The 13,928-nt window shown below is 42.4% G+C and overlaps 1 protein-coding gene across 9 annotated transcripts in view; it reads right to left on the bottom strand.

Moving 5' to 3' along the window:
* Window positions 1-13,928, bottom strand: part of DAB1 (DAB adaptor protein 1) — a 1,264,232-nt gene that overhangs the window by 434,675 nt on the left and 815,629 nt on the right. For 6 of the 9 annotated variants that reach the window (XM_032297126.1, XM_032297131.1, XM_032297130.1 and 3 more), the window contains exon 1: window positions 7,043-7,204. The exons of 1 other annotated variant lie outside the window; for it this stretch is intronic. The gene's annotated coding sequence lies outside the window, so the exon portion shown is untranslated. Of the gene's footprint in view, window positions 1-6,114; window positions 6,563-7,042; window positions 7,205-13,928 lie in introns of those variants that run through there. 2 more of the 9 variants (XM_032297129.1, XM_032297134.1) reach the window with 2 other exon arrangements.

The raw sequence follows: 13,928 nt of genomic DNA, 5'->3' as shown, positions 1-13,928 counted from the left end.
TCCCCTAAGTAGTTCATAAATGTCCTTTATTCCAGGAAAATTATTAGGCAAAATACGATTTCTTTCTTATTATCTATATAGTGACTAGCTAGACAGTTTATAAATGTCTTTTATTTCAGGACAATTATTGGACAAAATATTTCCTATTAGATATATAGTGATGAGCTAGAAAGTGAATGAACATTCCATGGAATTGTTTAGGTTTGTTGCGGAAAACATATTCAAAGGAATTATCAAATTTAAGATAGTGACTGTCTGCCAAGAGAAAGGGATGTATGATCAAAGAGGTTACCAGGAGGTTTCAACTGTATTTGTCTGGCTTTATTTCATTAGCTGAGTGGTAGGTACAAAAATGTTTACTATACTGTTATTTACACTGTTTGCATAACTTAATGCCAGAGGTCACAAATTTGTCTGTGTGAAAAATCAGACTTTGGCAATGACCTTGAGCAGTAGCATATAAATAACTCCCACAAGATTATCGTTCCAATAACGGAATGCTGCACATAAATAGGTTAATATTCTCTCCTACATTTCAAATCACACAATTTTCATGATAGAATGAAAACTGCTCTTAAAGGGCTTAAGTGATCCCCTACATTTTTCCCAATCTATTTCGTAAGACACTGAGAGATGCTACTTGAAATCAAAGGTTCTATGGCAAATGAATTTTTAAAATTCTTCAAGAGTTAAATGACTTTCTTTAGTGCAGAAAATCTCTGAGCCTTTAACATGTCAGTAAATACCACATCTTACCAAGAACAGGATATATAATTCAACGCTTCCCAAAATTTTTTGAACATGGAACTTATTTTTCCCTCTGAGCCCTCTTCCTTTTGAAATATTCATAATGATCTTAGGGGACATAGCGTTCCTGGGACACAGTCTGAAAAACGCTCTACAAAAATAAACCCACTTCAATACATGTTCTACATTACCACTGTACCCAATGATGCCCATCCCTAAGCCAATAACCGTCCTTCATGCTCACATGACTTTGTCCATGCAGTCCTATCAGTCTGAACTGCCTTTAAGCCTTGAGAAACTCCTGGTCAACCTTCAAGACACAGGTGAAATGAAGCCTTCCCCAACCTTTCATTTCTCCAGGTAGAGTAAATTACCCCTCCAGAAGGTTCCATAGCTGTACAGATATTTTCCATACCACATCTCCTGCTGCAACAGTTATTTATGCATGAAACCAGTTCCCTAGATGGCAAACTGTGCAACTGCATCTTGGTACTCTTCACAACGCCTAGCACAAAGCCAGAGCCAAGCAAAAAGTAGGCGCTCTGTAAATATTTGTTGAATGGACATAACATATTGAATGGAAGTGATGTTTACGTGCATGACCAGAATTTTTTTTCTCAATTTCCCAGGTACTCTCAATGCATATTCACAGCTTTTCCATTTTTATTTTCGATTGCAACACTAACAAGAATAAAAACAAAGAGACATAAAGACTGAATGTGACAAAGACTGAGACAGAAATGAGGAGAGACAGAGATAGAGAAAGGGAAAAGAAAGAGATGGCTGAACTGATAGATACCAAATAAACAGATCATGAGTCCATTCAAGAGATTCCAAGACTGACCAACAAAGAAAATCATAAATCAATATGAAGCTCGGAGTAGATGCATGGATTTGGTAATTTACAAGACTCACTGTAGGTGGACAAGATGGCTGACTTGGGTTCACTCTGAACTACTTACAGATATCTGAGAGGACCCATCCCCTCATTTTTATACCCTAAATTAAACAGCCTGCCTTCACCACCACATTTTCATCATTTCAGCTGTCATCTCTTCTATTCAGCAGAATTTTATTTCTATTTTCCTTTCTGTTTATGAGACTCCCCCACTGGTACTGCAGATTGGTTATATGTCAGCTTCAAATAAAATAATAATAATAAAAGCAAGCTGGCAATTTCTTTCCAATAGAATATGCTACATATTTCATAAAATAGAAGCCAGAGGAGTTTTATGATTCCTGAACCAAAACCTTCCCACATCTGAAAACTAAATGGAAGAAAAATACAAAGAACATGTCAAAGAAAAAGAAACCTGAACATTTGCTCTCCAATCAAAGGGAAATATCCAGGTGATTAATTTGATTAATGAGTTGTTTTCATTTTTTTACATGAGTTATATCCTGATTTGCATTTCACAGATTCAGTTCAGTGCGCGTGTTCATGGATATAAATGTACATACCAGAGGAGGGGTTTTCTTTTCCTACTGACATGCTTTTTTCAGTACAGAATGTCTGGCTGGCTCATGCTCTTAGCCTGACAACACCTTCTCTGCCAAGTTTTATTTATATTTTCAAGCCACGTCTCTATCCTGGTATAGGAGACAATCTGGTCTAGTGAAAGGAGCACTGGACAAGGAGTCCAAGAATCCTGAATTGCGACGGTGCCTCTCGGCAGTAAAGTTACGTATCTCTGCAAGCCTGACATTCTTTCAATCTGTAAATTGGGAGAGTTGACAAACACACCTCTAGAATTCAATCAAAGTCATTTTATTTTCCTCAGAGTAACTATAGAAAAGTAAAATGGCATGGAAATTTTAACATGATGTGTACTTCTACAACTCCTCTTCACAAAGAGCCAAAATGTGTAAGGAAGTATTTCCAATAAAACAAACCAAAACCTTTGCCTAAAATCCTAAAATGTACCTCTTCCTAAAGATAGACCAAATACTATTAGGATACTTAAATCTCAGAATATTAATGATAGAAAACTTTTTTATTATCTAGGCGAAGGATTTTTATCTCATTTGAAAGATAACACTAATAGCTAAATAAGCTTACATGCTAGGTATTATTCTAAGCACTTTGTGTGAGTTCCTGTAATCTTCATAATTTTATGAGGTAAGTAATGTTATTTTATTGTAAAGAAAACTAAAGCATAGAGAAGTTAGATTAGCTAGCCAAGGCCACACAGCTTGCAGAGCTGGTGGACCTGAGATCTAAACCCAGGCAGTCCAGAAACCAAGTCCCAACTCCTTACCATCTGCTATCCCACTGTTCGGTTTGAGAATCTCTGCTTACCACAGCTAGTAACTGATAGGAACAGTAATGCAGTTTTTGCATTAATAATTGCCTAAACAATTATTTACTAATTGATTACTAATTGTTCCCTGATTAATAAACATTTTCACAGAGTAAACAGATGTGAACCAATACCAACCAACACCTGATAGAAACTGCCACAGAGTCATAAGTGCTCAAAATGCCTATCATTGCCGAATTCTCTGTTGATAAGGTAACACCCATTTTGTGTTGCTAGCATCCAAAAATGGGGAAATACGTAGCTTGCTCCTATAGAATAAGTCTTACTATTTCATTATTCTCCATGAAATTTTACAACCACCCTGGGAGATAGCTGGAATCACTTTCTCACTCAGAGGCAGCATAACAGTGGTTAGGACAGACCCTGGAACCAGAATAGCTGGGTTTAAATCCTAGTTCCATCCCTTATTTGCTATGTAATCTCAGGCCAGTTACCAAATCTTCCTGTGCTCCAGTTTCCTTATCTAGCTAATACAAATGAGAATACAAGTATCCACATCCTAGGGTTACCTAAAGATTAAATAAGTTAATATGTGCTTGGAAGCATTCCTGATTCTTAGTAGTACTCTATAAAGGTTAATTATTCTTTTTTTACTAACATGAAAGGTGACTTGCCAAACATCACAAAGTCAGAAGTAGCTGGATTCAATCCTGGTCTTCCAATTCCAAATGCCATCCACTTTCTTGAACAGAATTCCATGCTGTCTATTACTAAGAGTCACCATTCTCTTAAAATCCTGCTATGAGCCAAAGCACCCAATCATATGATCGTCCCCATAAAATTGCTCCGAGACCCACAAGGTAGGTAACTTTGTCCGTTTTGCAGATGGTGAAAGCAAGGTTCTGGGAGGTTAAGTGATTCATCCTCAATTACTTAACCACTGAGTATTCTTTGTCTTAGTAAGCCCTAAATAACATTTAAAGTTCCTGACATACCCTTCCATGTATGCTATTTTTAAAGTGCCATCTAAAAGACATACACTGTGATTTTCTTGCTTTGTTTGCTTTATTAGTCTGAGAGAAGGATTAAATCCCAGCAAAAACAAAATGTTTGACTTGACTGAGTTATCAAAATGAAATGCTGCCTCCATTAGATTCTTCATCTGCCTGCAGGGTGGCTCCAAGCATCTTAAATCTACCAAATGCAATTTTTCAGATGGGTACTATCAGGTATCAAGCCAAACACTCACCCATTTAAGAAAAATTACTTTAGAGGGCAAAGGGGAATGAAGAAGAATATTCTTCTCTGGGTTGGGAGGAGAAAATGAACAGTAAGTGATATAATCTCTTCCCAGCAGCCTCACACAATGGTGTGTCTTGCAAATGAAACATACTGTGAAACAGCTTGTGAAATGAGCTTCATCAACAATAAGTAATTTTTATTCAGATTTTATCGTTGAATACAATGAACATGATTAAATGTTTCAGATATGCCTACTCAGACCTTAAGCAAACCACTAAAAAATAAAACTACTAAAAATCATCTTCTAAATCTGCTTTAGGAAGAGATTTAATTGCCAACTCGATGTGTAGAACTGAATTCCCACTTGATAGCACCGTATTCAAGAAGATGGTCACAACATATTTGCCTTCCCACCTTGGCCTCTTTTTTCATCCCTGCGGATCCTCCCAGAGTTACCAAATAGTTACAAAGTCAGTCCTTTCAAACCATTGCATTTTGAACTTCCTAAACCTTTAAGAGAGCCTCTGTGTATGGAAAAGAACAATAGCGCTTCAAAAGACATTTCTGCGAATTTTTCAATACTCCATTTCAATGCTGGGGTTTCAATCAAGGACATCAGCAGACAATTTCTGATTGCTTAGAAGTTGACTTTTATACAGCTTTGATTAGGTCACCCTTCTCAATAGGAAATCAAGAAAATCTTTGATCCCTTTAAGTTACCAGAATTGTCACCAAGTCTTGTCAAGATAGAGAGTGAAAGAGATGGGGGCTGGGGGACCCAACTCCCTCTGACATCTCCGAACCCCCCTTTATCTGCGAACCTCCATCTATCTTGGTGCCTGCGCAGTTCTGGTGCCATCCAGAATCACTCATCACGGAGACCAGAAAAACAATGGGTGCTAATTTAAGGGGTCGGGATGGTTTATAATTTTATGGATTTCCCAAAAACCTATAATTGGTACATAAGTGTACCAAGGTGAACTGGATAATTAGGGGGTTCTGAACGTAAGCCACCTCTAATTTATAAGACTACCTGAAAACGTTAAGTGTAGTAAAGTGTAGTGGAACCCCCACACGGCCTTTATTCAAAACTATTCACACTGTGAAAGTGCGTTTAACTGCCCAGCAGGAGGGGAGCAGGAGGGAGGGAGAAACGAAGGCGTGGACTCTTGCCCCGGTCCCAGTGGGCAGGCTAGTAGCTGCACTGGAGGGCTCGCCCTCGTCCAGATCCCAGGCAGAGAAATGCGCTCTTGCTCCCGAAAGCTCTACACTCGCCCCTCTTTCTAAAGGAGCTAAACTCAGGCGTGCGCCGACATCCAAACGCACACGCAGACAACGTCCCACGCGGGCGCGCATCCCAGCCTCGGCGACACACACCCCGGGGCGCAAAGAGACGCCCGCGCCGCGGCGCTCTCCACTCCGCTAGCTGCCGCCGCGAGCACAGAGCGGTCGGCAAGCTCCCCCAGCCTCCCCACCCCCACACCATTCCTTCAGACTCTCCCAGCCTAAGCGGAAGTGCCCCAGCAGACCCCCAACAATGAGGACTTGTGCGGTGCAGTTGGGGGTTGGGGGTAGCTCACACAGAGTGAAACGTACACAGTCTGGAGGGTCTGGGAGGAGGTAAAGCAGTAGCCAAGTGACATCCGCCTCTCCAGGCAGCGTTCCCTCGTACCCTCTGCCCCCCACCAGGCCCACCAGCACCACCAAAAAATAAAAAGAGAAAAGAAAAATTGCCTTAAAAAGTGCAGAGAAAAGACGCGCCCTCCCACCAGGGGTCACAATAATACTCTGGAAGCAGCCAGCGGAGGCGAGAGTCCCGGCTGCCACAACCACCCTGGTTTTTAAATTAACTCTGTACACTCACCCAGTGGCCCCTTTCAGACGCCGCGACACGACCTCCCCCCATGTCGGACTCCCTGACTCTGGGTTCCCTCGGCGGTTGACACCCTCTGGTGTGCCTGCTTTATGAGCCAAACCCCAGAGATTTAAAGTTTCCCTGACAGGAGAAAAAAAAAAAAAAAAAAAAACTGAGCTCTGTATCCAAGTCAGAGCGTCGAGTCTGGAGCATGGAGCATGGAGAAGGAAGAGGGGCGGGCTGGAGGGGACTAGGTGGGTGTGGGGGGAGCGGGTACTGGGAAGTGGATGGAGGCAGACTGGCGGCAGAGAACAGAGTCCACCGAGGATCCGAAGGAAGGCTGGGGGCCGAGGAACGCGCGATCCAGTTCTCACGGTGCCCGCGAAAGGGCTGGGATTACTGGGATAGAGAGGTCGAAGCAGAACGGCAGCGCTACCGAAGAGTGGGGAAGTGAGAACGGGGTTCGGCCAAGTGAGGAAAAGGGTCTGGCCACCAGCAAAGCAGGGAGGGAGTTTCGGGAGCACAGGACAGCAGGAGAAGGCAGGTTCGGGGATGAATAGAGCCAGGACCGCAGGAGGAAAGAGGGAACGGGGGAGGGGGGAGTCCTGGAGAGAGACGAGTGTCTGGAATGGACAAGTCTGGAGACAGGATCGCGCGTGGTCAGAAGTAGGGAGACAGGGGTGCGGGGGTGGGGGACAGGAGAGAGAAAAAGAAGTCGCCCCTTTCCTCCCAGCAAGTGGAGGGAGAGGGCGAAAAACTGCTGCATTCGCCATCCTCGCAGCACCCCTAGACAAACTGCCTAGTGGCGCGTCCCAGGAGCCCTCCTCCGCGCCTGGGGCCCCAGCGAAGCCTCCTCCTGGCTCCCCGGCGCCGTGTCCTCGCGGGGCACCTGACGCGCTGAACTCCAGGGTTGCCGCGCGCCCCCGCCGCGCCTCACCTCGCCTCGCCCAGAGCATCCTCCTCCGCTGCCGCAGCCGCCCAGGAAGCGGCTCCCCATGCCCGGCGGGCGGCGGCACTCAGGCGCGCTCTGCAGCCCGGGGAAGCCCGGGCGAGCGCCGAGCTGGGTCCATCCTCCGCGGGAGCCACGGGCCCCGCGTCAGAGCAGGGGGAGGAGACCGCCCCCCGCACGGACCCGCCTCCTCCCGCGGCCCCCGCCCTGCCGGCCCCCGCGGCGCCACTCACCTGCTAGCTCCCGGGCCGCAGCCGCCTAGTCGCGCGCCCCTCGCCCCGGCCTCGCGGCTTCCGCTCCCTCCAGGCGCTCTGTGCGCAGCCGGAGCGCGCTCCGAGAGCTTAGCCGAGTCGCGGTGGCTACGAGGAGGTGGAAGAACTAGTGAGCGAGCGAGCGGGGGCGCCGCGGCTTGCAGTCGCGCCTCTGGAGCCCCTGCGCTCTCTCTCCATCCCGGCGTGGAAGGGGGAGAGCCCAGCCGAGAGCAAGGGGTCCCCGCCCCAGCTGCGCCGGCGTGAAGGGGTAAGGGAGGGGGGGTTGTCACAAAGTATCCAGTGTTTTCTTCCCCATCACCGTCATCGGCCGCTGCTCCGCCTGGCCTCCCTCATTTTTCTCTAGGGTCTACCCTTTTATCCAAGCCTCGAAACATACGCATACCCAAATATATGGAGTGTCAGTATGGGCGAAAGAAACCACGCGGAGAGTCTCTGCGAGGGCATGTTGCCCCCATGCCCCTTGGCAGGAGGGGGCGCTCGCTCTCAGCCGCCGGTGCTGTCTTGATTGAGGCTTCCCAGGCAAAGTTGGGCAAGTGGGGCGGGAGAAGGCTTGCATGTGTCACGTTTCCACCAGTCCTAGCGAGAGACCCGTGCTCCTGAGAGTATGCATACAGCGGTTAACTCCCCTACTCGTTTCTTAGAATGCCCGGGAGTAGACAATCCTCTGTGCAGGAGTCGGCTCCAGCAAGTACAGTGAGTTGCTTAAGGTCCTAGCTTACAAAGGTCCTAGAAACACCAAATCGCGGAAAATACTGGGCCAATCTGAAAATTCTTCCACCCTGAGACTGGATTGAGCTCCAGGAAATGCCTGTTGTGTGGCGTACCTGTCTCCAGAGGCCTGAATGCAGGAGGAGCAAGTAGCCGGGTGAATCAAATCAAGTGCATAATATGCAGATTCTCACTGCACACAAGCTACCCTGCTGGACCCGGGTGCAGAAAAGGAAATCAAGAGGCAGGCAACCCTTCCTTAAAAAGTTTACCGTTATTCTTTTGGGGGCCACACTCCTGTCGTCCAGCTGTGTAATAATAAAGCTAATGTCATGGATTTGTGCTTTTCTGTTTTGGGGTTTTTTCTTTTATCCTCGTAGCTTCTGTCACTCACCCATGAAAATTTAATGAAGCATTTAGGGTTGTTACCTCCAGAGTCAATGGACTAAAAATATTTAGCCTAATGCACTCCTTGTGGAGCCAGTAGGTCCAGGACTGGTACATACAAAGTCATCAAGAGACCCTCCCTTTCTCCACAAAATTCACGACCCATTAAACTGATTCCATAATAACAGCTTCCATACAAATGGAGGTCTGAGCAAACGGAGGCTGTCATGCACCACCTGAAAAGATAGCAATTTACATAGAGACGAGAAAAATTTGTGAGGATGCAATCACGCAAGAAGAGTTGATCAGATGAAACTCTCAAAAAGGTGGGAGGGAGGTCATATCCCTGATACTACTCAGTTTCTATCTACTAAGTATGACCAGATAATCTAAGGGTGGGGAGCAGGGAAACGATCCCAAGTCTCTCAAAGTTTTGCAAAGTTCTAGAAAGCGGGGACAGTTGACACCAGATGTGCTTCTACACTGTGTAGGAAGTTCAGGCTTACCAGGCAACTCAATTAAGATTAAGTTTAGTTTCTTCATTTATAAAGACACACTTCAGGAGTCTAAACTCAATACCAAGAAAACAGGCACAAATTTGAGAAGATGTGGTCGAAACAGGGCTGAGGGAGGGTAGAAAACGTATATACTTCAGGTGGATTCACTGAGCTGGATTCGCTGAGCTGAATCCACCTTAAGTGGATTCAGCTGTGATTCAACTCACCTGTGGATTCAGTCAGCTGAATGCACTTCAGGTGACCATGCAGTATTCAGTGAGCTGAATCCACCTGAAGTGCATAGTAGTTTTCTATCCACCTGAGGGTAGAAAACTGTTAGGCACTTCAGGTGGAGCACAGGTCTAAATTCTCATTGACTACCAGAAACGTTAAAGTTTCTCAATGCTTTGATGATAGCCTTGGAAAATGCAAACCATCTATATGCATCTTAAGACTCTACTTATAAAACCTGCCGCCTGCACCTGCCTTTCACTTTGTTTGGCTTTCAATTGACATTTTGGTTATAGACTTTGAAGGGAATTCATGACACTGAATTGGCCAAGTAATGGAAAAACAAGACTCTATCTGGGGTCAGTGTTGAATGAAGTCCACCGTGGAAACTGGACAAATTCCCCTGAAATTCAACAGGGGTAACAAGCAAAGCTTTTCTTAAATCCAGGCATAGCATGTAGATGCCAACCGCATACAACCTACTCACCAATGATCTTTCCAGTTAAACTAAACCAAATATTAAAGGAACATTTTAAGTTATGATATTAAACATGTCATGAAACAGGTCACCTAAGAATTAGGTTTTTTTCTTTTGTTCCTTTTAAAATAACAATGTCATTTGTATTATTTGTGGCATAAGAATAAAAATCTCAGTGAACATTTCTTTATCATCTACCCTGAGAAACAGTAAACTAAGAACAGCAAAGATGTATATATTATTATGTTCCAGACACAGTTATAATACTTTCCATATATTAATTATTTAGCCTTCACAACAGTCCATTGGAGAAGGCACCCTTATTGTACTGGATGGAGTATGGAGTTTGGAGTTTAATGGGTTTGATTCACCCTTGGCAAGTTACCTCTGTGTACATCAAAATTCTCAACTCTGCAATGGTGATGGATAACACTTGCTTCTTGAAATCACAGAAGGCCTTAAATGAGATAATATATTGGACGTGCCTGGCACTGAATAAATGAGTCACCCATAAACACTGATTATCTTCCCAGAATAATTCTAAAATAGTTCATTTTAATTTGACAGGAATTTATGCAGTCCATTCTGCATATTAGGCACAGTGGTAGCCACTGGGAGTAATGGTGATAAATCAGAAACAGATTCTACCTTTGAGGATCGTGGAGTCATCCGAATAAAAGACATGGGCAGCCAGCATATGGGGAAAATGGAGTTTTATTGAACTTTATATAATTTATAACTATGTACATGATTTTCAGGATATGCAAAGGAGCAGCCTATGTAAGTGCTGTTTGAAACTGACCTATGAGGGAAATAAAAATCAAACGTCAGAAATCTAAGTCCTACTAGCAATTACTGCTTCTCCAAAGAAAGGAATGCAAAGAAGCTCATTTTGTGTATGGTATTTTATTTACTTCTATTTATTCCTATAATTGTTTCAACTATAACACTCATTGGCTAAAGTGTAATAAAATTTTATGCTGTAAACTATGGGATTTTTTCCTTTTCTGTAGCTCTATTGAGGTATAATCGACAAGTAATGCCTCAATATTGTATATATTAAGGTGTACAAGATGATGTTTTGATGTAGGCATACATTAATATAATTAGCACAGTCAAGCTAATTAACATATCCATACCTTCACATAGTTACTAATTTTGTACATGTGATGAGAACAATTAAGATCTACTCTTTTAGAAAATTTCAAGTACATAGTGCATGATTATTAACAATAGTCACCATGCTATACATTAGATCTCCAGAACTTACTCATAACTGAAGGTTTTTACTCTTTAACCAAAATACCCCCATTTTCTCCACTCTCTAGTCCCTGGCACCCATGATTCTATTCTGTTTTTGATGAGTGTGATTGCTTTAGATTCCACATGCAAGTGAGACCATGCAGTATTTGACTTTCTATGTCTGGCTTATTTCACTTAGCAAAATGTCCCCTAGGTTCATTCATGTTGTCACCAATGGTAGGATTTCCTTCTATTTTAAGACTGAATAATATTTCATTGTAGACATATATACCACATTTTCTTTATTCATGCATCTGTTGACAGTCATTAGGGCAATTCTGTATGTTGGCTATTGTGAATAATGCTGCAATGAACATGGTAGTGCAGATATCTCCTTGAGATACTAATTTAAATTCCTTCAGATATATACCCAGAAGTGGGATTGCTGGAACATATGGTAGTTCTATTTTTAGTTTTTGAGAGAACTTCCATACTGTGTTTCATGATGGCTACACCAATTTACAATCCTACCAACAGCGTACAAAGGTTCCCTTATCTCTTCATCTGCACCAACACTTCTTACATTTGTGTTTTACACGTATACGTATATATACAATATATTCGAGACAAGGTCTCACTCTGTCACCCATTCTGTAGTGTAGTGGTAGCATCATTGCTTACTGCAGCCTCAAAGTCCTGGGTTCAAGGGACCCTTCTGCTTCAGCCTCCCAAGTATCTTCGGACTGCAGAAGAGTACCACCATGCCTGGCTAATTTTTAAAAAATTTTGTAAGGACAAGGTCTCGCTATGTTTTTCAGGCTGGTTTTGAACTTTTGGCTTCATGTGATCCTCCTTTCTCACCTTCCAAAGTGCTAGAAGTGTGAGGTGATGATTCATGATATTGATGATGATTCATGATATTGAGCACCTTTTTACATGCCTGCTGGCCATTTATATGCCTTCTTAAAAAAAATAAAAGTCTATTTGGGTCATTTGCCCATTTTAAAAATAAGGTTGTTTTCTACCACTGAGTTGTAATGAGTTCCTTATATATTTTGGGTATTAACCCCTTATCAGATACATGGCTTGCAAATATCTTCTCCCATTCTATAGATTGCCTTTTCATTTTTTTTATTGTTTCCTTTGAAGAAGTTTTTAATTTGATGTAGTCCCACCTGTATACTTTCGCTTTTGTTGCCTGTGCTTTTGGTGTCATATCCAAAAAATCATTGTGGAGACCAATGCCAAGGAGCTATTCCTCTGTGTTTTCTTTTAGGATTTTTATTATTTCAGGTATTACATCTGTCTTTAAAACATTTTGAGTTGATTTTCTTATAAAGTATAAGTATTCAGTTTCTGCCGGGCGCGGTGGCTCAATCCTGTAATCCCAGCACTTTGGGAGGCCGAGGCGGGCGGATCACGAGGTCAAGAGATCGAGACCATCCTGGTCAACATGGTGAAACCCCGTCTCTACTAAAAAACTACAAAAAATTAGCTGGGCATGATGGCACGTGCCTGTAATCCCAGCTACTTGGGAGGCTGAGGCAGGAGAATTGCCTGAACCCAGGAGGCGGAGGTTGTGGTGAGCCGAGATCACGCCATTGCACTCCAGCCTAGGTAACAAGAGCGAAACTCCATCTCAAAAAAAAAAAAAAGTATTCAGTTTCATTCTTTCGCATGTGGACATGCAGTTTTCCCAACACCATTTATCAAAAAGACTATGCTTTCTCTTTTATGTATGCTTGATGACTTTATCAAAGATTAGTTGACGGTATACGGGTGAATTTATTCCTGGGCCCTCTACTCTGTTTTATTTTTCTATGTGTCAGTTTTCATTCCAGCATCATATTATTTTAATTACTATTGTTTATAATATACTTTGAAGCCAGGTACCATGATGCCTCTGGTTTGTAATTATCTCTTAAGACTGCTTTAGCTATTCAGGGTCTTTTGTGGTTCCATATAAATTTTAGGAATTTTTTTTTCTGTTTCTGTGAAAAATGTCATTAGCATTTTATAGGGATTGTATTGAATCTATCAATTGCTTTGGAGAGTATGGATACTTTAACAATGTTATTCTAGTTCATGAGCACGGGATATCTTTCCATTCATTTGTCACCATGTCATACTTCTTTAATTTCTTTCATCAACATTTTAATTTTAAATGTGCAGATCTTTCACATCCATAGTTAAATTTACTTCTAATTATGTTATTCTTTATGATGATATTGTAAGTGGAATGCAGTTTTTCCAACACAAGTTATTACACAGCCACAATTCATTAAATAGTTTGTAGTGCTTGCACATGTCAGGCATTTGGGAATGTTTCTATATAAATAAAGCTCTCAACACAATTTTTAATAAGGTTCAGTAGGAATGCTCCTACCAAGCTTAATAGAGATATAATATGCTCATAGTAAACTAACATAGAATGCACATGATTTCAAAGGTATGTACTTCTTTCATTCTCCCTTTCATTCAAGTTCATGTTTATACTCAGATTCTATATTTTAATAAGAAAGGTCTATCCTTATTTTAAAAATAGCTTTACTGATTGCTTACTCTATGGCAGGCACAATGTTAGGCATTGGAAGAGAAAGAACCAACCAACAAACAGATACTTGTCCTGAAACAACTCATAGCCAAGTGAAGGAAACACATAATCATATTACATTAAGATGAATGCTGTGACAATGCCAAGTACAGGATGCTAAGGGAGCAGCAAATGGGGCATTTAACCCATGGTAGCATGTCAAGAGGAGTTCATGAAGGAAGTGATGTCACCCTGAAAGATAACTGGGTAATCAGGTGAAGCAAGAAAAGGTATTTCAAGCCAAAAAAGAAAAAAAAAAAAAAAAAGAAAAAGAAAAAAGATAGAATGTAAAAAGGCAAAAAAGAGACTCCCCTCTGAGGGTGGCTATAGTTTATAGATGCACACATGAACAAATTACAAAGGATCTTATCTGCCATGATCAGAATTTTTAAATTTAGAGTGAAAACAAAATGATCCACTTACACACACACACACACACACACACACACACACACAGCAAAAAAAA

This window comes from Sapajus apella, unplaced genomic scaffold (genome assembly GCF_009761245.1).
Source record: "Sapajus apella isolate SASKATOON/1434 unplaced genomic scaffold, GSC_monkey_1.0 scaffold36, whole genome shotgun sequence".
Classification (NCBI taxonomy): domain Eukaryota; kingdom Metazoa; phylum Chordata; class Mammalia; order Primates; family Cebidae; genus Sapajus; species Sapajus apella.
Note: the sequence above shows the minus strand (reverse complement) of the source record. Positions and strands in the feature narration are given on the sequence as shown.